At 44.2% G+C, this 27,482-nt stretch overlaps 2 long non-coding RNA genes across 4 annotated transcripts; one reads left to right on the top strand and one right to left on the bottom strand.

Moving 5' to 3' along the window:
• Window positions 1-5,572: 5,572 nt before the first annotated feature.
• On the bottom strand, window positions 5,573-9,502 carry LOC310758922. Its single transcript, XR_014546097.1, has 2 exons — window positions 9,433-9,502; window positions 5,573-5,904 (listed from the first exon to the last, which is right to left on the bottom strand). It is a non-coding gene; the product is annotated as an uncharacterized lncRNA (long non-coding RNA).
• Window positions 6,244-20,495, top strand: LOC310758782. 3 transcript variants are annotated; one of them, XR_014545891.1, is made up of 8 exons: window positions 6,251-6,950; window positions 7,586-7,712; window positions 7,826-9,576; window positions 11,498-11,642; window positions 14,835-16,657; window positions 18,900-19,061; window positions 20,042-20,168; window positions 20,275-20,495. It is a non-coding gene; the product is annotated as an uncharacterized lncRNA (long non-coding RNA). The 3 variants fall into 3 exon arrangements; XR_014545892.1 differs by having other exon boundaries at window positions 6,264-6,950; window positions 14,835-16,083; XR_014545890.1 differs by lacking the exon at window positions 7,586-7,712 and having other exon boundaries at window positions 6,244-6,950.
• The last annotated feature ends 6,987 nt before the right edge of the window (window positions 20,496-27,482 follow it).

The raw sequence follows: 27,482 nt of genomic DNA, 5'->3' as shown, positions 1-27,482 counted from the left end.
TTGTGCGCCACCCACTACCGGAACTGTGATGCCCGGCTGGCACTGATTGTTAGGGGGGGTGTCAGGTATTACATCCTGTGATGGTTCCGGGGCCGGAAGAGCCAGAGCCCCAGGCCTACATTGCCTGTAAAATGTTTCAAACGCCCTAAAAAACTGAGCAAAAGCTTGAGGATCGCAGGGCATGGCCATAACTTGGGCGCTACTGCCACTTGTGGATGGTGCCAGCTGGTTGCCAGAAGTGGATGGCTGCTGGTCCCCGCCGGAAGCCATTGCAAGCTGAATCAAGGCCTGCTAAATCTCAAATTAACAACCCAACCAGGAATGCACCTGCTCCAAATCGGCACGCTGCTGCGGGTTTTCGGCTAGTTCAGTATTGTCTACACTACTTTAATGCACCTACTCAAATTAAGGCGCTGGCAAAGGAGTCTGCCTAGTTCAGTATTGTCTACACTGGTGAAGGCCCGCCAATGATTTAAGATGCTGTTAAAATTACTAGAGGTTCTACTTATAAATTTACTCCCTCTGCTTATTTATTAATTCGCAACAACTACTGAAGAGTAGATGCAGCGGTTGACAGCCGCAACTAGAAGAAGGGCTATTGGGTGTAACTTAGATTAACATACAAGAGAAAGCAATTAATTGCCTCCCCTTTATTTATGTATTTTATTATTGCTATTATAATTATTCTTATTACAATGTTCTCTTAAAGAACAAGAGTAGATTGAATGGACTTCCCAGCCAAAGGCAGCCCAGTGGAAGATGCTGCCCCCTTGTCTTCTTTATTTGGCACCCCAAAGCCACCCAAATACGTGACCAATAATTAGCAACTCAAATGACAAAAAACCTATAGCTGATTTTTAGCGTTGTTGTAGAGACCAAAATAATATAGCAATCCAATTATCCTCTATGCAAATAACTCCCTCTGCATCCAACCACGCTCACAGCAAATGAAAAGCAGCACAAAATTTTCAGGCCCTCGGCGCTTTAACCCCCACCAAAATGAAATGAAAAACCTATAGCTGATCTCTGGCGTTGTTGTAGGGACCAAAGTAATCTAGCTATCCAAATTATCAAAAATGAAAATAACTCCCTCTGCACGCAACAACGCTCCCAGCAATTTTATTCTATTTTATTTTATAACAGTCAAAAATCCGAATTAGCTTTCCGCTATCCACTGTTCCAGTAATTGCTCAAAATTAGGCTGCAGCTGAACCAAACCCCAGTGAGAACAGGCACTTATTTTCCCAGATGGCTATTTATTAACGTAATTGGTTATAGGCAAATCCTTATATTATATCTATTTTATTTTATAACAGTCAAAAAACAAGAAACAAACCAAAGAACAAAGAACAAATCCAGATTAGCTTTTCACTATCAACTGTTCCAGGAATTGCTCAAAATTAGGCTGCAGCTGAACCAAACCCCAGTGAGAACAGGCACTTATTTTCCCAGATGGCTATTTATTAACGTAATTGGTTATAGGCGAATCCTTATATTATATCTATTTTATTTTATAACAGTCAAAAAAAACAAAAAAACAAAAAACAAACCAAAAAACAAAGAACAAATCCAAATTAGCTTTCCACTATCAACTGTTCCAGGAATTGCTCAAAATTAGGCTGCAGCTAAACCAAACCCCAGTGAGAACAGGCACTTATTTTCCCCAGATGGCTATTTATTAACGTAATTGGTTATAGGCAAATCCTTATATTATATCTATTTTATTTTATAACAGTCAAAAAACAAGAAACAAACCAAAGAACAAAGAACAAATCCAAATTAGCTTTTCACTATCAACTGTTCCAGGAATTGCTCAAAATTAGGCTGCAGCTGAACCAAACCCCAGTGAGAACAGGCACTTATTTTCCCAGATGGCTATTTATTAACGTAATTGGTTATAGGCGAATCCTTATATTATATCTATTTTATTTTATAACAGTCAAAAAACAAAAAACAAAAAACAAACCAAAAAACAAAGAACAAATCCAAATTAGCTTTCCACTATCAACTGTTCCAGGAATTGCTCAAAATTAGGCTGCAGCTAAACCAAACCCCAGTGAGAACAGGCACTTATTTTCCCAGATGGCTATTTATTAACGTAATTGGTTATAGGCGAATCCTTATATTATATCTATTTTATTTTATAACAGTCAAAAAAACAAAAAACAAAAAACAAACCAAAAAACAAAGAACAAATCCAAATTAGCTTTCCACTATCAACTGTTCCAGGAATTGCTCAAAATTAGGCTGCAGCTAAACCAAACCCCAGTGAGAACAGGCACTTATTTTCCCAGATGGCTATTTATAAACGTAATTGGTTATAGGCAAATACTTAATTATCCACAAAACCTTTACCTTCCTCTGAACCAAGCACTGAACCCCAGGAAGAGAAAAGTAACGTGAAGAGATTCAAGCACTCAGCACTTTAGCCCCAGCAGAATAATAAACCATGTACAATACAAGCAATAAACTCACACAGCCTTCTGACCTACTGCCAAGAATAAACACACACTGATCCTGCTAAACTAAACAGCAAAAAGGAATAAATGCCTTAGTAGTTAGCAAATTATTCCCAGATTAACTAAGTCACGAGAACTAAATGAAATTAATTCAGCGTCCGTCTAACCTCTGCCCGATACGATCTGAATGAAAATGCGAAGCTTGCGTTCTTAATGTATTCCTGCCAGTGAGAGCCTCACCCAAAATGGCCGCCCGGGCTACTACACGTGGACCCTACCAAGATGGCGACCGCTATGCCCTCAACCAAAATGGCCGCTCCCGCGACTCCCACGTGCGCCCACAAAGATGGCGCCGACAATTTACCTTTATTAATGCCCTTTAAAGAAATGGACGCTGCAGCTTCACCCACGCCTAGAGGAGGCGGGCAGCAGCTCTATCCCGGCAACCGGGCAAACTATACTGCAAGAAAAGCAAGCGAACCTGGAGAGCAGAAATGCGAGGACAGCAATGCAATTCAAGTCAAAGGCTAAGGTAAGAGAAGGCTAAGGAACGGGTGAAGGCAGCTCAAGGCTGGTGCTCTATGAGAGTCTAACTAAGGCTAGAGAGGGAAGAAAAGGGGGGGGGAGCAGGGAGGACGGCAGAGAAGGACTGCCGGGAGTAGAATCCCACACACCGCGAGGGGAAGGGAGAGGGTGCGAGCTGAGGGCAGGGGCGCTCCCCTCGGTTACTTTACCCCTCTTGAGCCTTGAGTACACTCGCGATGCTCCTCGTGGTATGGTTATTCAGCTGCGACCGCAGAGACTCAGAAACAAGAAACAAGAACAAAACCACTCAGCTGGAAAGGGGGCAAAGAGGGCGGTCCCCGGCCGTGCCTAGTCTTAAATAGGCTAGGCTACGCCTCCCCAGCCCGCTGATTGGCGGGCCGGGTCGCTGACACGCCCGGGGATTCCCTAACCACGCGGGGGCAAGGGCCAGCCCCCGCGTGTGAGATGTGGGAGGGATTTCTGCCCGCAACCCCCTCTCCTCCCAGGTCGGAAATGGCTTTGGCTGCAGAAAGCAGAGAACGGACTTAGAACGCTGTAGCTGGCAAGGAGCCCTAACTCAAAGCGAACCAATGTTCTTCTTTCTTGCCTTAAGCTTACGCTTCTAAACCATCTAACCCATCTTCCCCACCACAATCGAAGGAGGAATGTGACAAATTCAAAGGGAAGTGCATGCTGGAGAGGTGCATGACTGCCTGGAAAAGAGTCGGGAAATGCCTGCCAGACAAAGTCTGCTGCACACTTCCGTAAGAGATCCCATCAATTCCCATCAAACCCAGCCAGCATGGTCAGTGGTCGGGGGGTTGCAGAGTTGTAGTCCTGCAACTGCAAGGCTCCTGGTTGGTGAATGATGGCCTAAAGCAGGCACATCCAACGTCCAACAGGTTGCCACCCACCATCCAATATCAAAAACTGGCAGTGATCTACCACACTCTCCCATTGTCATTCTTCAACTTAAACATATTATATTTAGCTGGGGATACCCACCCAGGTGGGCGGGGTATAAAAAATAAATTATGATTATGATAAAAAAATAATAACAAATTATTACACCCCACACCAGCCCCCTCCCAGGGCCGTTGGTGCGCATGGGAAGCCAAGACACCCCAAAATGTCCCGTTCCACCTTTACCATGGAGAGGGGGTGGTCAGTGGCTCGGCTGGAGCTGGAAAGGTGGGAAAAGTTCAGCAACCCTGCAGAACTAGGAGGGAGAGCGACTTACTTTTCAGTAAATGTAGCTCAAATATTGCCCAGTTAACCACATGGCTGAGTTAGGATTTTGAACCTGGTTCTCATGTCTAGCCTGCGAGAGGGAAGTCGGGCATCATGTCGCCCATTCATGTCGCACGACATTGAGAACAGTAAATACATTTATGTCATTGTCCCTGCTCCCTCTGTTTTCAGTAACGAGGAGCTGAGAATATGTTTTGCTTCTCTACCTTCAGGTAATGGAGTCGCACGAGAATTGGCTGCTTTGAGGTTTTCTACAATCAAGCAGTATATGAATTTTATGCAATAAATAAATTCAAAGACCCCTCCTAGATCTGTCTGAATTTCTTTAGTTCCCATATAAACTGTTCTTAGTTGTTTACTTCTACCATACCTCCTCATTTTATTATTGTTATTATTTGACATTTTGCATGATACCTTCAAAATGTTTGAGACTACAGCTGCCATCTGCTGAGGGTCAGGCAAATGTGTCCAAATTTATTCAGTTCCCGTATAAACTGCTCTTAGTTTTTTACTTCTAAGATATCTCACATTCTCTGTAGCAGCTATAGGGTTGCCCTGCATTCAGAATTCCCTGGACATGGCCAGAATACAGCAGCTGGAAGCATTGTCTGGCTGAAAATCACTGGAATATCCAGGAAAATCAAGGCACATGGCAACCCATGTCAGAAGTCTTAAAAATAGCTCAAAAACATCATTTATTATTATTATTATTATTATTATTATTATTATTATTATTATTTGAGATTTTTCATGATACCTTCAAAATGTTTGAGACTACAGCTGCCATCTGCTGGGGGTCAGGCAAATGTGTCCAAATTTATTCAGTTCCCATATAAACTGCTCTTAGTTTTTTACTTCTAAGATATCTGTAGCAGCTATAGGGTTGCCCTACACTTGGAATTCCCTGGACGTGGCCAGAATACGGCAGCTGATTGGCTGAAAATCTCTGGAATATCCAGAGGCACATGGCAAATTTTCCAGATGCACTCTGGAAAATCAAGGCACATGGCAAACCATGTCAGAAGTCTTAAAAACAGTTCAAAAACTTTGCTTCTTCTTCTTCTTCTTCTTCTTCTTATTATTATTATTATTATTATTATTATTATTAGAGATTTTTCATGGTACCTTCAAAATGTTTGAGACCACAGCTGCCATCTGCTGAGGGTCAGGCAAATAACTGTCTATATCAGTTCCACATTTCTCCAGTCTTCAGTCTGGTCCTCTGCATTTTCGCATCAGTTTGACTTCTTTAACCCCCACCCAACCATAAATGTGCTCAGAAAGATCTCCCCCACAGACTACCTTCTTCAAAACAAGCAGACAAGACTTCAACAGTATTGATGCTAAAATGCATGGTTTTTAATGGACATAAGAGAAAGACATTTCAGCAAAAAAATCAGCTACGCTAATGGCTCAAATGTGTAATGCGTCAGGAGGAAGTGGCCGGCAGAGCAAAACCAGCTGGGTCAACAGACACTTAGTCCTTGGATGTAACCCTTTAATCTTGGGGCCGTGGGTTTGAGCCCCATGTTGGGTGAGAGATTCCTACATTGCAAAGGGTTGGACTAGATGACTCTTGTAGTCCCTTTTGGCTCTATAAATCTGTGATTCTATTATTCTGTAACCTTGAAACTCACTTTAAGTGGCCAAAACCATGATGCTACAGTACCTGCAGCAAAAAGAAAAACAATTTGAGATCCAGCAGTTTTGAAAGAACAGAGGTTACAAATACCAGTACAGTTCAGGATTGTATGAATTTTTAATAAGCAAACAACCAATTACTCTGATTAAAAGGTTAATTAAATTGGGAGAGCCTAGTGCGTGGCCCTCTGGATTATGATGAGCAACAGATAGGACTGTTACATGTAAACTGTTGGCTGCATAATACTACACTTAAACAAAACAGTTAAAACACGAAAAAGTAAGGGATTTCTAGGCTCTCACTGAAAGTACTTTTATTTGCAAGAGATGTGCTCTCTGTTGAAACTTTGCTAGGGTAAGAACTATGCCATGCAAAAACATGAAAAAACACTGTTCTGTGCAATGTTTACACCAGGCCATCGAGAAATTCCTGCAGGGTGGGAGATGTATATTAAGCAAGATCACAAAGAAAAAATTGCTGATATATTTTCACAAGAATTTTTTTCCCCCAAGATGAAATGAAGAGCAAAATGAGAGCTTCCCTTCTCCCCAAATTCCCATTCTCCGGAAACACAACCACCACCCTCCTAGAAGCTAGTCCCAAACCTGAGCCCTCTATTGCAACAGAATTAAAACTCAGGTGAATGATAAGGGAAGAGTCCTTTGTACCTGACCTCTTTCTTTCTCCACACACCCACAGAGAGAGAGAGAGAGAGACAGACAGACAGACAGACACAGACACACAGAACCTGCACCCTTTGCTAAAACACCACAGAGAGCAAGGCCTGAGCAACACTGTAACTCTCTTGTTCCAGCCTGGTGAAGCCCTGAACAACACTCCTCTTAAAGAGTGGGAACAGTTTGTTGCCGCCCCACACACTCATGCTCAGATTTCAGTGCTGCTGTTCCCAGCAGAGAATACACAAAAGCCACCTGACCTTCTCCCACAATACTCCTCCTTCGTCATTCCCTCTCTTCCCCATTTTCTGGAAACACTGAGGCTCCGGAAGCTCTGAGATTCAGCCATGAAGATCACCTTCCTTCTGTCTTTTGTTATCTTCCTTCTATTGCCAGGTAAGATGTTTGGGGACCACCCGTCTTCAGCCTACAGGTGGGAGAGGAAGAAACATCAGCCCTGTGGGGTGGGGGGAATTCTTGGCTGTTGCATAGTCTGAGTTGGAAAGGAGCTGCAAGAGTCATCTAAGTATAGCCCACAGCAATACTGAAGCCACAGCTAACGAATCTGATAGATGGCTACCCAATCTCGGTTTAGAAACCTTCACTGAAGGGGAGTCCACCACATTTTGAGGAAGTCTGTTCCACTGTGGAACAGCTCTTACCATCAGAAAGTTCTTCCTAATGCTCAGCCAGAATTTCCTTTCTTGTAACTTGAAGCCGTTGGTTTGAGTCCTACCACCCAGGGCAGGAGAAAGCAAGCTTGCTCCATTTCCCATGAGACAGCCCTTTAGAGATTTGGACAGCATATTGCTTCTCAGACTTATCTTCTCCAGGCTAAAGATACCCAACTCCCTCAACCCTTCCTCATAAGGCCTGGTTTCCAGGCTGAACTAGATTGACTAGATGAGCCTTGGGGCTCCCCTTTCACCTCTACCGCTCTATGATTCCATGACAATATGGGAAGAGTGTTTCAGCTCGGGAAGGTCTGCCCTTAATCACAATGTTCCTCTTGTTTTTTTAAACACCCCCAGGTCTTAACCAGGCCAGGAGTGAAAAATGTGCAGATGGAGTATGCAGAAATCTGAAGGAGTGTTACAGGGAGGAAAAGTTGTGGGGGCGATGCCCTCAGGATCCGTCCCAGATCTACTGCTGCTTTTTGTAAGCTGACTCCCTCCCTTTCACCATCAGCATCCTATCATATTGCGGGGAGCGGGGGAATCCTAACCTCTCATATTTCAGAATATCTTCACCCTGTATACCTGTTCCCTTAGGTAGGCATCGTTTATCCACCCAGAAGAAGATTCGGACGTTTCTGAATCCTGAAGCAATTTTCCTGTGAGACAGGATCTTTCTTCATCGCCACTCCCAAAAGCCTTGTGCATTTGAGCTTGTCAGCTAGTCAACCTTCCCAAAAGGGAACAACACCTTCTTGTCTAACAAAAATCTTGCATTTTCCTCTTCTAATAAAAGCAATGCAGTTGGGCATATGAACCAGTGGTGTGTGCTGATTTCCATAAAGGGAGAAGGAAGTTTCCTATCTCTGAAAAACAAACAGTTGCTACCTTTTGTAAAAATGACTGCTTCGCCCACCTTACCCTATGAACTCCAGAACATAAATAACTTTTTTGGCTGCATGAACGGGGGGGGGGTGGTATGTACAGACTGTTCTAGCAAAGACGCTTCTCTTCTGTGCCAAGGACAGCTCACACTTGCAGCCTGCAGAAAGGAAGCAAATCTGCACATATCTCATGAAGTGGCTTATTTTGCGTCTCCTCAGTTGCAAGGGGGAGAAGGGGGATTCTGTTCACATTTAGGGGTGAAACTGCCTAATATGCACTCATCAGAACAATGTGTGGAACAAAACACAGCCATCCTTTGAAATTCACACTGCTCTGAATTTTGCATTGCAGTTTTACAGCTGGGAAACACATACCCAAAATCCATATACAGTGGTACCTCGGGTTAAGGACTTAATTTGTTCTGGAGGTCTGTTCTTAACCTGAAACTGTTCTTAACCTGAAGCACCACTTTAGCTAATGGGGCCTCCTGCTGCGGCCGCGCCGCTGGAGCACGATTTCTGTTCTCATCCTGAAGCACAGTTCTTAACCTGAGGTGCTATTTCTGGGTTAGCGGAGTCTGTAACCTGAAGCGTATGTAACCTGAAGCGTATGCAACCTGAGGTACCACTTGTACTGCAATCTAGTGTGCATAAAAATGCATTTACCAGTGAAAATCACGTGCCAATATGTATTATATTAGAGGAAATTGCTTTGCAAAAATCTATGCATCAGGCAAAAAGAGTGTATTAGGAGAATTTCACACTAAAATGCTGAGAACTACATTTCTTCTTCAAGATTTCAGTTTTCATGATAGTTCTGCTGCTCTGCTCCATAAACTCCAGTTCACAAACACCTTGAGCAGGAGTAGAAAATGTGGTAGAAACTGTTGGACTACAACTCCCATCAACCCTGCCAATTGGCCAGGCTTTCAGGGGTCTAATTGGAGTTGAGGTCCTACAGCATTTAGAGGGCATCACATTGCCTATCCTAGTCCTAGGAGAATTGACGAGGTTATGCTCTGAATGTAGACCTTCAGATACAGATTGTCAAATTCAGCCTGAATCCAAACTAACGGATTTAAGGAGGCTTGGTGCTCCATGGAAGCAACAGGAAGATCTATTCCATCACCAAATATATTTTTGACTGCTAGATATCTAAGAGGGCATCTTGTCCCAGAGAACTTTTCCCCCTCAATGCTATAATCCATGGTTAGTGGCTTTTTTCCATGATGCACATCTTATTCCTAGGAGTACCCATTTCACACACAATTGCCTCACAAGCTCATATTCCATCTAGGTCCCTCAAGCACTGAGCATCACCTCTTATAAATAAGGAAGAAGCACTTTCCCATTCCATCTCTGCATGACCGTTGAGTGGAAAGAGTCTTAGACAAATCCAAGTAGCCATGAAGATCTTCTTTCTGATTTATGCTTTGCTCGTCTTCTCCCTTTTGGAGGAAGCAGGTAAGATTTAGGATCATGCAAGCAGGTCCTGCAAGAAATCTTTGTGGTTCATTCTCAATCCCTAGGAGTCATGTTTCTATCCTGGGTTGCAGCCCCCTTTGAATGGGAGTCTTGTAGTCTTCTTCCTTAGGAGTTTCAGGAGATGGGAAGGATGAAAGGGCAACTAATTTTCTCCTCACACACATGATCATAGAAGCCTCTCGCTTCTGTGCTAAAAGAATAGGATAGTAAATGATGTAAAAGGTAAAGGTAAAGGGACCCCTGACAGTTAAGTCCAGTCACGGATGCCTCTGGGGTTGTGGTGCTCACCTCACTTGACTGGCCGAGGGAGCCGGCGTTTGTCCACAGACAGTTTTATGGGTCATGTGGCCAGCATGTCTAAGCCACTTCTGGCGAACCAGAGCAGCGCACGGAAATGCCGTTTTAGCTTCCCGCTGGAGCGGTACCTATTTATCTACTTGCACTTGACGTGCTTTTGAACTGCTAGGTTGGCAGGAGCAGGGACCGAGCAACGGGAGCTCACCCCGTTACAGGGATTCAAACCGCTGACCTTGAGATCAGAAAGCCCTAGGCGTTGTGGTTTAGACCACAGCACCACCCGTAAATGATGTAGAAAGACTCAAACCTTAGCCCGTATCAGAGAGAATGTGGACAAACAGTGTGATTTGGAATAAGACACCTTCCTATGTCCCAAAATCTATGGAGGGCTCTGGTGTGGGGAGGACAGTCCCAAAATGTAAGCATTCTCTTTCAATACGGAGGTGGGAGGAACTCATTCCCCTTTGAATTGGAAGGTGAATCTACATACTTCTCTCTTTCTAAAACAATACACTAATTGAAACACAGCCGTCCTTCAAAATGCAAACTCCTCTGAATTTTGAAATGCAATTCTCCAGCAATGCAAGTCATGTGTACAAGAATGAATATACTGGGCTAAATTGTACATGTACTGGTGGAAATAACATACGAAGATCCATTGTACTGTGGAAAATCACTTTGTAGAAATAGCTTCATTTTGCAGAATTGCATATTTAAATTTTTATGCCAGGGGTTCATTCAGAAGTTTGTAATATTATGTTAGTTTTCCTCGTTATAATGCTAGTGCTTCTATCCTGGATATTAATGCTCCCTTAACACAGTATTGCCTGTTGCATTATAGAACTGTGCAGAGGCAGTGATCTGCTGTCAGCTCCTGCTGCACAGTCCATTTACGACTGCTTTCTCTGTAAGTAGTTGCTACAGAAATGCAAGCTCCTTTTGTAAAAGCATCACAGACCTTCTCACCGAAGAGGTTCTGCTCAGCTTCCAAGCTGTCCTTGGAAGTCTTATCCCAGCCACTCTGGGCAGCTAGATTTATTACAAACAAGAGCTAAAGAAACATTGTGAAGTTAAAATAATATAATAAATCATGTTTCTTTAAGAACATTCCATGGTGTTCAGAGGAAGTGATTCCTTTGCAAGAGTGTTTAGGATCACAGTCTTAAGATGGTGAACCTGTGGAAGCCAGCTTTAATGAATGAAAGTTAGATTTAATCAGTGAAACTGGATGTTCTTATGAGCCCTTCCTGCCCGATTCATTTTTCTCTTGAGGTTATTTTTAGTCTGTGTTGTGGGATCAAAGCTTTCCATGTTCTGTTCTTCTAAGCAATGAGTGGGGGCATTTGCTTATAGGATTCTAAGGTATTTTATGTGTTCTTCAATATCTTCAAAGGGACCCATATGTACTGGGGTTTGGGGAACGTGCAAATTTATTTAAACTCAGTTGACAAATTTATCTGTAAAAGGAAGAAGATTAACTAAGAATTCTGTAATTGGTGAACAATCTTTTTAAAAAAGGAAGAATCAGCTCACCCACTAGGTTATCCTGCAGTGCCTCTCATTAAGCTTATGCCGTTTTTCAAACGTCTATTGTTTTTGACAGCCCTTCTCGAGCAAATTACTACAAAGAAAAGCTGCCATAAAAATGGTGGAAGGTGCGCTTACATGGAATGCCGTAATAATGCAACGAATATTGGAACATGCATCGACCCTCTCTATCTTTGCTGCAAACATTGAGTAAGAGAACTGTAAGAAAATTCTACCCATTGGGTAAACCGTGTTCTTTTTCCTTTATTTTTCTATGTATATATGACATGAGAGTAACACTCATCTAACCAAGAATCCAGGTGGGCTTTGATACGGGAAAATTCACAGCGTGTCTGCCACTATTTAGAACGCAGTGTTGGGAGCAAAATGCAGCTTTCTGAGAAATTCAGCCTTTTCTGCCCCTTTTTGAAGTCCTAGCCTAAAGATATGCTTGAAAGCAAGTGGACAACACCCAATGAAAGTTGTCTCGGCTGAGAACAAGGCTTCAGTGCGACGTCTAATGGAATCCTCTAACAAAAGCCAGGCAGAACTATGCAATAATTGCATTGAACGTTTCCTCAGTCAGCACTATTTATGCAGGGGAGATTATCCATGCAAAAATCCATCCGATCTCTTCAAGCCCAAAGTGCACAGAGCCTTCCTTACGGGTTCTTCCACATGCCAAAAAAAATGAGTGCCAAGTAACTGCACATATTGCAAAATTAGCAGAAACTCTGCAGAGAGATTTTTGACAGAGAAGGCAGGAACTCTGGTAGCTGTCTGCTGTGTGTTTTTCTGAATGTTTAGTTGGAATCTCCTCTCTTGTAACTTCTGCTGCTATTCAGAATGGAGCGTTGGGAGCAAAATCCAGCTTTCTGAGAAATTCAGCCTTTTCCACCCATGAAGATACAGTTGAGAGCATGTGGGCAACAGCCACTGAAAGTTGCTTTGCCCAAGAACAAGGCTTCAGTGCCACATCTAATTTCCTCTTCTAACAAAAGCCAGGCAAACTATGCAATAATTGCATTGGATGTTTGCCCATAGTAGGCATGATTTATGTAGGGAAGAGAACCTAGATTGTCTCGATGCAGAAATCCATCCACTGTCTTTAAGCACAAAGTGAACAAAGCCTTTCTTGCGGGTATTTCCGCATCCCGAAAACAATGAGTCACTGCATGTATTGCAAAATTAGCACAAACTCTGCAGAGAGATTTTTGACAGAGAAGGCAGCTCCTCTAGTGGCTATGTGTGCTATGTGTGCCCATATTCTCTAAAGGGTTAGATGGAGGAGTTTGGCAGTTGCTTTTTCTGTTGTTCTGCCTGATGTGCAGTTATGCAAAATTTAGAGCATTTTATTTTTAAAAAAGAAAAAGCAAGCAGAACTCACTATTATATTATCTCAGTTACCTTGTAACTATGAGCATTCATCTTTCCATAGCACTTTGGGGGAAAGGCTAGACAGTACCAGAAAACACAGGCTTGCTAAACTATGCTACCTCCGACTCACACCTGTTTCATCCAAACCCTCTATCCCTAAACCAGCGAAAGCAAACCCTACTTAGCACAATCCTTACACAGGAACCTAGGAAGCTGCCTTATAACAAGTCAGGCCACTGACCCATTAGCTCAATATTGTCCACACTGGCTGGCAGCAGCTCCCCAAGGTATCAGGCTGGGGAAATTCCCAGCCCTCTACCTGGAGATGGCGGGGATTCAACCTGGAAGCCTCTTTATGCAGGCAGATGCTCTAGTACCTCCTGCCCCAAAGGATAATTTCAGAAGAGATTGTAATTTAATACATGTCCCTTTTTTCCCCCAAGGTCACATTCATGCCATCCATTCAAAGAACTAGGATACCATTTGAAACAGTCCTGGCTTCCCCCAAATAATTCTGGGAGCTGTAGTTTGTTGAGGGAGCCGAGAGGTGTTCGGGGACCCCTCTTCCCCTCACTGAGTTGCAATTCCCAGAGTTCCCTGAGGACAGGGATTGGTTGTTAAGCCATAGGAGACATCTAGCTATTCCCAGCACCCTTAAGACACTACAGCTCCCAGAATGCTCTGGAGAAAGCCATGACTGTTTGAAGTGGCATCATAGTGCTTTAAATTCTTGGAGTGTCTGAGGTCCCTGTTATCCTCTTCTCTATGCCCTCCATCCACCCATGGAGGAAGACACAGGATATAAATTGTTACAAGCAAAAGCTGTTCCTTTTCCCTTATGGGGTACCCAAGAGCCCACATAGAGTCCTTATGTGGGTTCTCTATCGGTAGGAGAAAATAACAGAGTCCAACCTGAGAATATTGAGAAGCAAAACAGCTAGTAGACCTGATCTTTATTAAACTGTTGCAACAGGGTGCTCACACACACACCCCACGCAGGAAGGAGGAGGAACCCAGAACCATGGTGTGCAAGCCCTTATATAGACTTTTGAAATTGCCCACCCTGTAGCTCAAGACTACCACCCCACACCCCAATATATCATACATACATCACAGAAGGGGCGGTCTACAGCAGAATCCTGTCTGGCAGGAAACTTGTTAATAGGTTTACCTGGGCAGCCTAGCCATTAATTTGTGGTAATAAATACTTAATTCCTGAGTCCAGGTTACAGGCTCACCCTAGGTAAAGGTAAAGGGACCCCTAACCATTAGGTCCAGTCATGACTGACTCTAGGGTTGCGGCGCTCATCTCGCTTTATTGGCTGAGGGAGCCGGCGTACAACTTCCGGATCATGTGGCCAGCATGACTAAGCCACTTCTGGCGAACCAGAGCAGCACACGGAAACGCCGTTTACCTTCCCGCCGGAGCGGTACCTATTTATTTACTTGCACTTTGACGTGCTTTCAAACTGCTAAGTTGGCAGGAGCTGGGACTGAGTAACAGGAGCTCACCCCGTCGCGGGGATTGGAACCGCCGACCTTCTGATCGGCAAGTCCTAGGCTCTGTGGTTTAACCCACAGCGCCACCCGCATCCCTATTCATACCCAAATGTGCCTTTAAGGCAGGATTTGTGAGCACAGATGCAATGGAGAGGCTTTTCGCATTTCCATCCAAACTGCAGAGGAATATTTGAGGTCACTGAAAGAGTCAAAATGGCTTTAGGACTGTTTTCCTGCATGTTTCACAGACATGTGGTTTATATATTGATGTATGTGTTTGCCTGGTACATGTATGAGCATTTATTTTTATACCATAGTCCTTATAATTCTCATAACATAAATTAAATTTAAAATGGATATATTCTCTCGCACTTTGAAAACAAAGGAGCTGAGAGCATCTCTTGCTTCTCTTTGTGAAGGCAGCCCTGTATTGGGAAGTTTTTAACGTTTGATATTTTATTATGTTTTTATTTGTGCTGGAGCAACCCAGCCAGATGTGTGGCGTGTAAATAATAAGATTGCTGTTATTTCTGAAGGTTACGCTATGGATTTCTGACCTGCGCCCAGAAACGAAGAAGACATCTGCTGAAAATTCCTAGGCATTACCCGGGCACACATCAATGGATTCCTCGCATCCTGCTTCCTTTCCTCCAGTAAAATCTTATTTTAGCATTTGGGGTGATTTGATTTTTTAAAAAAATATACTACTTTATGCTCCGGGTAGTCAAAGTACTGGTGAGATACTCCCTCACAGATTATTTTATTCTCTTACAATATTTCTCATTATCTGAATTGTACTTTAATTGTAAATATAATTTTTGTCAGCCCAGGATTTCTACACTAACGCTAAGCAATCCCGAAGATATAGTTGAGAGCATGTGGGCAACACCCACTAAAAGCTGCTTTGCCCAAGAGCAAGGCTTCAGTGCCACGTCTAACTGACTCCTCTAACAAAAGCCAGCCAGAACTATGCAATAATTGTATTGATTGTTTGCCCATGGTAGGCATGATTTATGTAGGGGAGAAAACCTAGATAGTCTCAATGCAGAAATCCATCCGATGTCTTCAAGCACAAAGTTCACAGAGCCTTCCTTACGGGTGCTTCCGCATTCCGAAAACAGATTGCTGAGTAACTGCATGTATTGCAAAATTAGCAACAAACTCTGCAGAGAGATTTTTGACAGAGAAAGCAGGACCTCTAGTGGCTATGTGTGCTATGTGTGCCCATATTCTCTAAAGGGTTAGATGGAGGAGCTTGGCAGTTACTTTTTCTGTTGTTCTGCCTGATGTGCAGATATGTACTGTTTTAGAGCATTTTCCCCCAAAACGAAGAAGCAGAACTCATTTTCTGTAAAGTACTTTAGCTATCTTTTTGGAAATTCACAAAAAAAAAAAAATCAACACTTCCAATACTCTGGGGTTTTCCCAGACATCTTAACCGATTTTCTTAAATTCCACCTGGACACCGTTTACAAAGGACAAAACCCAGCTATGGCAGCCCTAATGATTGCATATGCTTTTGCCTTACAAAATACTATTTCAGGGGTTCATGATTGTTTCTTATTTCCCTGAAGAAAGCAACTTTCTAAAATTCGTTAGACAGCTTTCTGCAAAAGGACAGGCCGGCCTCAACTCTGGTCTCTGCAGTTTCAAAACCCGTTCTTTGTTTTCCAAGCATGGGTTGGAGTTTTCTACCTCAGGGTACTGAAACACAAACGTATAGTTGTGTCACTCCAAGGTTTCAACACCTTCCAACGGTTGCATGTAGCAAAGCTCTTGCTTAAGGTACAGAATGCTATCTCTTCCCACCCCACCTGTCCTGATACATCGGGAAGGCTCATCTCATCAGCAATACAGTGGTACCTCGGGTTACATACGCTTCAGGTTACAGACTCCACTAACCCAGAAAAAGTACCTCGGGTTAAGAAGTTTGCTTCAGGATGAGAACAGAATTTGCGCAGTGGCGGTGCAGCAGCAGCAGCAGGCCCCATTAGCTAAAGTGGTACCTCAGGTTAAGAACAGTTTCAGATTAAGAACGGACCTCCAGAACGAATTAAGTTCTTAACCCGAGGTACCACTGTACTGTTACAAAGGTGGCCCACTGTGGCGTTTGCCCGTTCTTTTGGAAATATCTGTACAGGGGGAGAGAGAGGGTTAATAGGTAGACCAATAGAAAAGCCCAGAGGCAGAGCCTACCTGTTTTTAAAAAGGCTTAGCCAGAGGTTTAGACAGTTGGGAAAGCAGTTGGAAGACAGTTGGAAATAGAGAGACAGTTAGTGCAGTTGGTTCTTGTGTGAGGGGAGGTGGAGGAGTTAGAGTGAGTTAGAGAGAGGATAAAATAAAACTAAGAGGAGAAAGGGTAACAGCATTTCGAATGCATTTAAAGTTTATTTGTGTTTGCAATAAACTACAATCTTCGTTGTTAACTTGAGAACCCGACTGAGACTAAGTGTTTTACCAGCGAGAACCTGGTTGGTGGCAGCAGATTACAGTGGTACCTCGGGTTACAGACGCTTCAGGTTACATACGCTTCAGGTTACAGACTCCGCTAACCGAGAAATAGTACCTTGGGTTAAGAACTTTGCTTCAGGATGAGAACAGAAATCGTGTTGCGGCGGCGCAGTGGCAGCAGGAGACCCCATTAGCTAAAGCAGTGCTTCAAGTTAAGAGCAGTTTCAGTTTAAGAATGGACCTCTGGAATGAATTAAGTACTTAACCCGAGGTACCACTGTAGTGGTGTGTGGGTCAATAGTCTGTGAAACAACCAGGGGCTCCGTACGAACGCCACACCCACCAGCCCCCAACCTCTGCTAAGCGGTAGAAGATCCCAGGGGGTTCCAGTGCAGAGAGGAGAAAAGCCGTGGTGCAGCTGCAGCTGCACAACTAGACACCTTCATCTGCCCCAGCTGCAACAAAACATGTCTCTCCTGCATCAGTCTCCACAACCACAGCAGGTGCTGCAACTATCCATCAGCCTGACCTCACTCACAAAGGCACACTCCTCCATTGTCTTCCGAGACAGATAGATGCCAACTCAGTTAAACTGAGTGGAGGTATTTCTCCTGCCCTCTCTTCCACTCCATCCAACCATCCAGTTTTAACCGTAATTCTTCCAACAGTTAAAACCATAAAAATGCAACGTTCTGGCACATGTGAAGTTATCATTCAATGAGATCACTTTCTTTCAGGTGGCATATTCATTAGGTGCCATTTTTCTCAGTCCAGAATCTTCATACTTGTTCTCAACATGCTGTGGTCTAAACCACTGAGGCTCTTGGGCTTGCCAATCAGAAAGTGGGTGGTTTGAATCCCCGCGACGGGGTGAGCTCCCGTTGCGCTGTCCCAGCTCCTGCCAACATAGCAGTTCGAAAGCACACCAGTTCAAGTAGATAAATAGGTACTGCTGTGGCGGGATGGTAAACGGCATTTCCATGCGCTCTGGCTTCCATCAAGGTGTTCCATTGCGCCAGAAGTGGTTTAGTGCTGCTGACCACATGACCCAGAAATCTGTCTGTGGACAAACGCCGTCTCCCTCAGCCTGAAAGTAAGATGAGAGCCACACCCCATAGTCACATTTGACTGGACTTAACCATCCAAGGGTCCCTTACCTGTATCTTTTTACCTTAATTCGAGATCACAAGATCCACAAGTGTGGTTACTCAATGCGCATTTGAAAACCCTCCCCTGGATTAGACTGCCCCACACCTTTTCCTCTGTGTAGCGAGTGGTGATTGTGTGTCAAGGCCCCGTGACCACCCCCATTCCCTAAGGCTTCAAACACTAGACAGTACACAGCTTCCCCTCTCCACTCTCCCCAAATTTCCCATTCTCCAGAGCCACAACCACCACCCTCCTAGAAGCCAGTCCCAGACCTGAGCCCTCTATTGCAACAGAATAAAAACTCAGTGGATTGGGGAGGGAAGAGTCCTTTGTACCTGACCTCTTTCTTTCTCCACCCCCACACACACACACCGCCAGATTTAGGTTGGATGAGGCCCAAAGCTACTGAAGGTAATGGGGCCCTATATATGTCCAGCTGTCCTTTGTCAACAACAAATTGTTGCTGATTTTTCTGTCGAATATATGCTATATGGTCATTTATGGACCTAATAGGTATCTAAAGCCATTTGTACATGTGGCCATGCTACTAGTCCATGCAGAATGTAGGCCCCTTATATATAGAAATGAGCAAATCAGTGATATTTTAGAGAGCAGGTGAATAGGCAGGTCCCATTATTTACATCATAGGAGCCTACACAACACAAAGCACTTTTGCTTATGTAGGTTTTATTTTATTTGTTTTTTATCTTCTATTTTGGAAATGTACATCCAGGTTTTTTCCCTTTAAATTTTTTGGGGTCCCCCAAGAGAGTGGGGCCCTAAGCTATAGCTTGTTAAGCTTATACGTAAATCCAGCACTGCACACACACACAACCCACACCAATTGCTGAAACGCCACAGAGAGCAAGGCCTCAGCAACACTGTAACTATCTTGTTCCAGCCTGGCGAAGCCCTGAACAATACACCTCTTAAGGAGTGGGAACATTCTGTTGCAGCCCCCCCCCCCCACACACACTCAGATTTCGATGCTCTGTTCCCAGCAGAGAATACGCAAAAGCCACCTGACGTTCTCCCACAATACTCCTCCTTCGTCATTCCCTCTCTTCCCCATTTTCTGGAAACACTGATGCTCCGGAAGCTCTGAGATTCAGCCATGAAGACCACCTTCCTTCTGTCTTTTGTTATCTTCCTTCTATTGCCAGGTAAGATGTTTGGGGACCACCCATCTTCAGCCTACAGGTGGGAGAGCAGGAAACATCAACCCTGTGGGGTGGGGGGGATTCTTTGCTGTTTTAATTGCATAGTCCGAGAAATATATTCATAGAGTTGGAAAGGAGCTGCAAGAGTCATCTAAGTCCAGCCCACAGCAATGCTGAAGCCACAGCTAAAGAATCTCTGATAGATGGCCACCCAACCTCAGTTTAGAAACCTTCACTGAAGGGGAGTCCACCACATTTTGAGGGAGTCTGTTCCACTGAGGAACAGCTCTTACAATCAGAAAGTTCTTCCTAATGCTCAGCCAGAATTTCCTTTCTTGTAACTTGAAGCCGTTGGTTGGAGTCCTACCACCCAGGGCAGGAGAAAGCAAGCTTGCTCCATTTCCCATGGGACAGCCCTTTAGAGATTTGGACAGCATATTGCTTCTCACACTTAGCTTCTCAAGGTTAAACATACCCAACTCCCTCAGCCCTTCTTCATATAATGGCCTCGGCGCAGTATACTGAAGGAGCATCTCCACCCCCATCGTTCTGCCCATACACTGAGGTCCAGTGCAGAGGGCCTTCTGGCAGTTCCCTCATTGAGAGAAGCAAAGCTACAGGGAACCAGGCAGAGGGCCTTCTCAGTAGTGGTGCCCGTCCTGTGGAACACCCCCCCCCAATCAGATGTCAAAGAGATAAACAACTATCTAACATATAGAAGACACCTGAAAGCACCCCTGTTCAGGGAAGTTTTTAATGTGTGACATGTTAATGTATTTTTAATCTTTGTTGGAAGCTGCCCAGAGTGGCTGGGGAAACCCAGCCAGATGGGCGAGGTACGAATAATAAATTATTATTATTATTATTATTATTATTATTATTATTATTATTATTATTATTATGACAATATTGGAAGAGTGTTTCAGCTCGGGAAGGTCTGCCCTTAATCACAATGTTCCTCTTATTTCTTCAAACACCCCCAGGGTTAAACCAGGCCAGGAGTCAAAAATGTGCAGATGGAGTATGCAGAAATCTGAAGGAGTGTTACAGGGAGGAAAAGTTGTGGGGACCATGCCCTCAGGATCCGTCCCAGATCTACTGCTGCTTTTGGTAAGCTGGCTCCCTCCCTTTCACCATCAGCATCCTATCATATTGCGGGGAGCGGGGGAATCCTAACCTCTCAGAATATCTTCACCCTGTTTACCTGTTCCCTTAGGGTAGGCATCAATTATCCACCCAGGAGAAGATTCGGACGTTTCTGAATCCTGAAGCAATTTTCCTGTGACACGGGCTCTTTCTTCATGGCCACTCCCAGAGGCCTTTTGCATTTGAGCTTGTCAGCTAGTCAACCTTCCCAAAAGGGAACAACACCTTCTTGTCTAACAAAAATCTTGCATTTTCCTCTTCTAATAAAAGCAATGCAGTTGGGCATATGAACCAGTGGCGTGTGCTAATTTCCATAAAGGGAGAAGGAAGTTTCCTATCTCTGAAAAACAAACAGTTGCTACCTTTTGTAAAAATGACTGCTTCGCCCACCTTACCCTAGGAAGTCCAGAACATAAATAACTTTTTGGCCTCATGAACGGGGGCGGGGGGGGTATGTACAGGCTGTTCTAGCAAAGACACTGCTCTTCTGTGCCAAGGTCAACTCAGACTTGCAGCCTGCAGAAATAAGCATATCTGCACATATCTCATGAAGTGGCTTATTTTGCATCTCCTCAGTTGCAAGGGGGAGAAGGGGGATTCTGTTCACATTTAGGGGTGAAACTGCCTAATATGCACTCATCAGAACAATGTGTGGAACAAAACACAGCCATCCTTTGAAATTCACACTGCTCTGAATTTTGCATTGCAGTTTTCCATCTGAGAAACACATACAAAAAATGGATATACTGGAATCTAGTGTGCATAAAATTGCATTTATCGGTGAAATAGATAGATACATAAACTTTATTCGCATTAGCCAACGGCCATAGCAACATAAAACAAGCAACATATACAAATAAAATATATACAAATAAAAAGGACAGCAATTGGTAAAAATGGCAATCAAATGGCCAAGATTATCGTTCAGATAGTGGCCCTTAATCTCATTGCACTCTCAATAAACCTAGCAACCTTTGCTGTTGTCTGATCATTTTGATCTGATAAAAGAAAGAACAATGTGGCCTCAGATGGGCGGCCTGGGATGGTAAGTAAGAGTGGGGTGATGATCTCATTCCTCAGATCTTTATAAAAGGGGACAGGACAGGAGAACATGAGCCACTGTTTCCAGATTGCCATCTCCACAGGGGCAGAGTCGTTTCTCAGTTGGAATCTTTTGGTATCTGCCCTCAAGTACGGCAGAGGGCATCACATCCAATCTGGCCAATGTGAAGGCACGTCTGTATTTTGGGATAGTTACCGTAATTTATACAGATATGGTGCCAGGGAATCAAACTGAGAAGGGGGGGGGGGAGGCATACCAAGGACAGAATTTCTTTATAATAGATTGTTCTGTTGCTCTAAGTCCTTCAGACGCTGTCCAACTAGTACAGGACATCTATGTACTGGGGTTTGGGGAACGTGCAAATTTATTTAAACTCAGTTGAAAATTTATCTGTAAAGGAAGAAGATTAACTAAGAATTCTGTAATTGGTAAACAAATTTCTTAAACAAGCAAGAATCAGATCACACACTAGGTTATCCTGCCTCTTATTAAGCTTAGACCATTTTTTCAAGTATTTACTGTTTTGGACAGAACTTCTGGAGCAAATTACTACAAAGAAAAACTGCTACACCATTGGTGGAATGTGCTTCTATGCAGAATGCCCTAGTAATGCAAAGAAGATTGGAACATGCAGCGACAGCAGTAATCTTTGCTGCAAGCACTGAGTAAGAGAACTGTAAGAAAATTCTATCCGTTTGACTAAACTGTGTTCTTTTTCCTTTATATTTCTATGTATATACAACACGAGAATCCAAATGGGCTTTGATACGGGAAAATTCGCAGCATACCTGCCACTATTTAGAATGCAGTATTGAGAGCAAAATTCAGCTTTCCGAGAAATTCAGCCTTTTCTGCCCCTTTTTGAAATCCTAGCCTAAAGATATGCTTGAAAGCAAGTGGGCAACACCCACTAAAAGTTATTTTGGCCGAGAACAAGCATTCATCTTTCCACAGCACTTTGGGGGCAAGGCTAGACAGTACAGTGCTACCTCGGGTTAAGAACTTAATTTGTTCTGGAGGTCTGTTCTTAACCTGAAACTGTTCTTAACCTGAGGTACCACTTTAGCTAATGGGGTACTATTTCTGGGTTAGCAGAGTCTGTAACCTGAAGCGTATGTAACCCGAGGTACCACTGTACCAGAAAACACAGGCTTGCCAAACTATGCTACCTCCGACTCACACCTGTTTCATTCAAACCCTCTATCCCTAAACCAGCGAAAGCAAACCCTGCTTAGCACAGTCCTTACACAGGAACCTAGGAAGCTGCCTTATAACAAGTCAGGCCACTGACCCATTAGCTCAATATTGTCCACACTGGCTGGCAGCAGCTCCCCAAGGTATCAGGCTAGGGAAATTCCCAGCCCTCTACCTGGAGCTGGCGGGGATTCAACCTGGAAGCCTCTTTATGCAAGCAGATCCTTGAGTTCCTCCTGCCCCAAAGGATAATTTCAGAAGAGATTGTAATTTAATACATGTCCCTTTTCCACCCAAGGCCACATTCATGCCATCCATTGAAAGAACTAGGATACCATTTGAAACAGTCCTGGCTTCCCCCAAATAATTCTGGGAGCTGTAGTTTGTCGAGGGAGCCGAGAGGTGTTCGGAGACCCCTCTTCCCCTCACTGAGTTGCAATTCCCAGAGTTCCCTGAGGACAGGGATTGGTTGTTAAGCCATTCCGGGAATCATAGCTCTGTGGGGAAGAATAGGAGACTTCTAGCTATTCGCAGCACCCTGAAGAAACTACAGCTCCCAGAATGCTCTGGAGAAAGCCATGACTGTTTGAAATAGTATCATAGTGCTTTAAATTCTTGGTGTGTCTGGGATCCCTGTTATCCTCTTCACTGCGCCCCCCCCATCCTACCATGGAGGAAAAAACAGGATATAAATTAAATTTTAAAATGGATATATTCTCTCTCGCTTCAAAAACAAAGGAGCTGAGAGCCCCTTTTGGTTCTCTTTGTGAAGGCAGCCTCTATTGGGAAGTTTTTAACGTTTGATGTTTTATTATGTTTTTATTTGTATTTGACGCTGCCAAGAGCGGCTGGGACAACCCAGCCAGATGCGTGAGGTATAAATAATAAGATTGCTGTTATTTCTGAAGATTAGGCAATGGGTTTCTGAAATGGATCCAGAAAAGAAGAAGACATCTGCTGAAAACTCCTAGGCATTACCCGGGCACACATCGATGGATTCCTCGCATCCTGCTTTCTTTCCACCAATAAAAACTTATTTTAGCATTTGGGGAGATTTGATTTATTCTTTTAAAGACTACTTTATGCTGCGGGTAGTCAAAGTACTGGTGAAATACTCCCTTGCAGGTTGTTTTATTCTCTTACAATATTTCTCAGTATCTGAGTTGTACTTTAATTGTAAATATAATTTTCGTCAGCCCAGGATGTCTACACTAATGCTAAGCAATCCCAAAGATATAGTTGAGAGCATGTGGGCAACACCCACTAAAAGTTGCTTTGCCCAAGAGCAAGGCTTCATGGCCACATCTAACTGACTCCTCTGACAAAAGCTAGCCAGAACTATGCAATAATTGCATTGAATGTTTGCCCATAGTAGGCATGATTTATGGAGGGGAGAAAACCTAGATTGTCTCAATGCAGAAATCCATCCGATGTCTTCAAGCACAAAGTTCACACAGCCTTCCTTACGGGTGCTTCCGCATTCTGAAAACAGATTGCTGAGTAACTGCATGTATTGCAAAATTAGCAACAAACTCTGCAGAGAGATTTTTGACAGAGAAAGCAGGACCTCTAGTGGCTATGTGTGCTATGTGTGCCCATATTCTCTAAAGGGTTAGATGGAGGGGCTTGGCAGTTACCGTATTTTTTGCTCTATAAGACGCACCTAGTTTTTGGAGGAGGAAAACAAGAAAAAAAAATATTCTGAATCCCAGAAGCCAGAACAGCAAGAGGGATCACTGCGCAGCGAAAGCAGCAATCCCTCTTGCTGTTCTGGCTTCTGGGATAGCTGCACAGCCTGCATTCGCTCCATAAGACACACACACATTTCCCCTTACTTTTTAGGAGGGAAAAAGTGAGTCTTATAGAGCAAAAAATACGGTACTTTTTCTGTTGTTCTGACTTATGTACAGATATGTACCGTTTCAGAGCATATATTTTTCCAAAACAGAGAAGAAGCAGAACTCATTATTATATTATCTCAGTTACTTTCCAGCTATGGAGCTTTCATCTTTTCCATAGCACTTTGGGGACAAAACCAACAGTACCAGGAAAACACAGCCTTGCCAAACTATATTTCTTGCCCATCGCAACTCTTCTCTCCCATACGTCAAAGGTGGGTCGCTTGCAGAATTTGCTGGGCGGAACAAGCTCTTTCTTTTAAACCTTGATCCCTGAACTAGAGAAAGCAAACCCTGCTTAGCACATTCCTCACACAGGGACACTGGAAGGTGTGTTATAGCAAGTGAGACCATTTTCCATCAGACCATTGGTCCATCTAGTTCAATATTGCCTGCACTGACTGGCAGAAGCTCTCCAGGGTTTCAAACAGGGCACTCTCCCAGCCCTAACTGGAGATGCTGGGGACTGAACCTGGCAGATTCTGCCTATACTGCAGGTGCTCCACCACTAAGCTATAGCCCTTCTCTCACAGTCCTTATTGTCTGGATTTCCATCTGTTTTGAGCTTGCCCCTTCTGCCATGACCAGTGTCAAAAGTTCCCTAAAAGGAAGCACTGTGTGTGTGTGTGTGTGTGTGTGTGTGTACTGTACATTCTGTACTTAAGCTCAGAACGACAAAGCAAACCTTTCTTTTCAGTACATTTGAGGCACAAAATGGGAAAGTCCATGCTTAGAAAACAAAGAGGAGGCTTTGAAGATGCGGAGTCCAGAATTACATACGTTTAAATGGACCTGCCCTTTTACAGTCAGATGGACAGGCTACAAATAATGAAATTATGGTTGTTGTTATTCTTCTTATTATTATTCCCTTAACCTCTTCAGACCAGTTTATCTGAAGGACCACCTTTGCTCCACATATGCCTACTTGACCATTTTGATCTGCGGAAATGGCAATGTGACAATGGCAACAGAATAGTCATTCTGCACTTTCGAGGAATCATAAATAGGCGGGGAGCTTGAGAGTGTAGGAGCCTCCCTGCTGATAGAAAGATTACTGACAAGTAAAGAGCAGCTACTGCAGATCAAAATGGACAAGTGTGCATGTGCAAGAAAGATTATCCTTCAAGTTTTCAACGGAGAAAACCCAACTATGGCAGCCCTAATGATTGCATATGCTTTTGCCTTACGAAATACTGTTTCAGGGGTTCATGATTGTTTCTTATTTCCCTGAAGAAAGCAACTTTCTAAAATTCGTTAGACAGCTTTCTGCAAAAGGACAGGCCGGCCTCAACTCTGGTCTTTGTTTTCCAAGCATGGGTTGGAGTTTTCTACCTCAGGGTACTGAAACACAAACGTATAGTTGTGTCACTCCAAGGTTTCAACACCTTCCAACGGATGCATGTAGCAAAGCTCTTGCCTAAGGTACAGAATGCTCTCTCTTCCCACCCCACCTACCAGTGAGGGCGGTGAAGGTCCTGTGTGAGTGTCTGGAAGCGGTTGGAGGATGGATGGCGGCTAACAGATTGAGGTTGAATCCTGACAAGACAGAAGTACTGTTTTTGGGGGACAGGAGGCGGGCAGGTGTGGAGGATTCCCTGGTCCTGAATGGGGTAACTGTGCCCCTGAAGGACCAGGTGCGCAGCCTGGGAGTCATTTTGGACTCACAGCTGTCCATGGAGGCACAGGTCAAATCTGTGTCCAGGGCAGCTGTTTACCAGCTCCATCTGGTACGTAGGCTGAGACCCTATCTGCCTGCGGACTGTCTCGCCAGAGTGGTGCATGCTCTGGTTATCTCCCGCTTGGACTACTGCAATGCACTCTACGTGGGGCTACCTTTGAAGGTGACTCGGAAACTACAACTAATCCAGAATGCGGCAGCTAGACTGGTGACTGGGGGCGGCCGCCGAGACCATATAACACCGGTCTTGAAAGACCTACATTGGCTCCCAGTACGTTTCCGAGCACAATTCAAAGTGTTGGTGCTGACCTTTAAAGCCCTAAACGGCCTCGGTCCAGTATACCTGAAGGAGCGTCTCCACCCCCATCATTCTGCCCGGACGCTGAGGTCCAGCGCCGAGGGCCTTCTGGCGGTTCCCTCATTTCGAGAAGTAAGGTTACAGGGAACCAGACAGAGGGCCTTCTCGGTAGTGGCGCCCGCCCTGTGGAACGCCCTTCCAGCAGATGTCAAAGCGATAAACAACTACCTGACATTCAGAAGACATCTTAAGGCAGCCCTGTTCAGGGAAGTTTTTAACGTGTGATATTTTATTGTATTTTTGGTTTTTATGGAAGCCGCCCAGAGTGGCTGGGGAGGCCCAGCCAGATGGGCGGGGTATAAATAATAAATTATTATATTATTATTATTATTATATTATTACCCTGACACATTGGGAATGCTCAGCTCATCAGTAATACTGTTACAAAGGTGGCCAATCAACCCCAACCTCTGCCAAGTGATACCAAGATCCCAGGGGGTTCCAGCGCAGAGAGGAGAAACGCCGTGGTGCATCTGCAGCTGCACAACTGGATGCCTTCATCTGCCCCAGCTGCAACAAAACATGTCTCTCCTGCATCAGTCTCCACAGCCACAGCAGGTGCTGCAACTGTCCAACAGCCTGACCTCACTCACAAAGGCACACTCCTCCATTGTCTTCCAAGACAGATAGATGCCAACTCAGTTCAACTCTGATCAGAGTGGAGGTATTTCCCCTGCCCTCTCCTCCACTCCACCCACCCATCCAGTTTTAGCCGTAATTCTTCCCAACAGTTAAAACCATAAAAATGCAACGTTCTGGCACATGTGAAGTTATCATTTGATGGGATCACTTTCTTTCATGGCCCCACAAACAAGCAGGTGGCATATTCATTAGGTGCCATTTTTTTCAGTCCAGAATCTTCATACTTGTTCTCAACATGCTGTGGTCTAAACCACTGAGCCTCTTGGGCTTGCCGATCAGAAAGTGGGTGGTTTGAATCCCCGCGACGGGGTGAGCTCCCGTTGCTCTGTCCCAGCTCCTGCCAACGTAGCAGTTCGAAAGCACACCAGTTCAAGTAGATAAACAGGTACTGCTGCAGCGGGACGGTAAATGGCATTTCCATGTGCTGTGGCTTCCGTCATGGTGT

The sequence above is a fragment of the Podarcis filfolensis genome (genome assembly GCF_964270895.1).
Source record: "Podarcis filfolensis genome assembly, chromosome: 3".
In the NCBI taxonomy this organism is placed as follows: domain Eukaryota; kingdom Metazoa; phylum Chordata; class Lepidosauria; order Squamata; family Lacertidae; genus Podarcis; species Podarcis filfolensis.
This window is presented reverse-complemented; position numbering and strand designations above follow the sequence as displayed.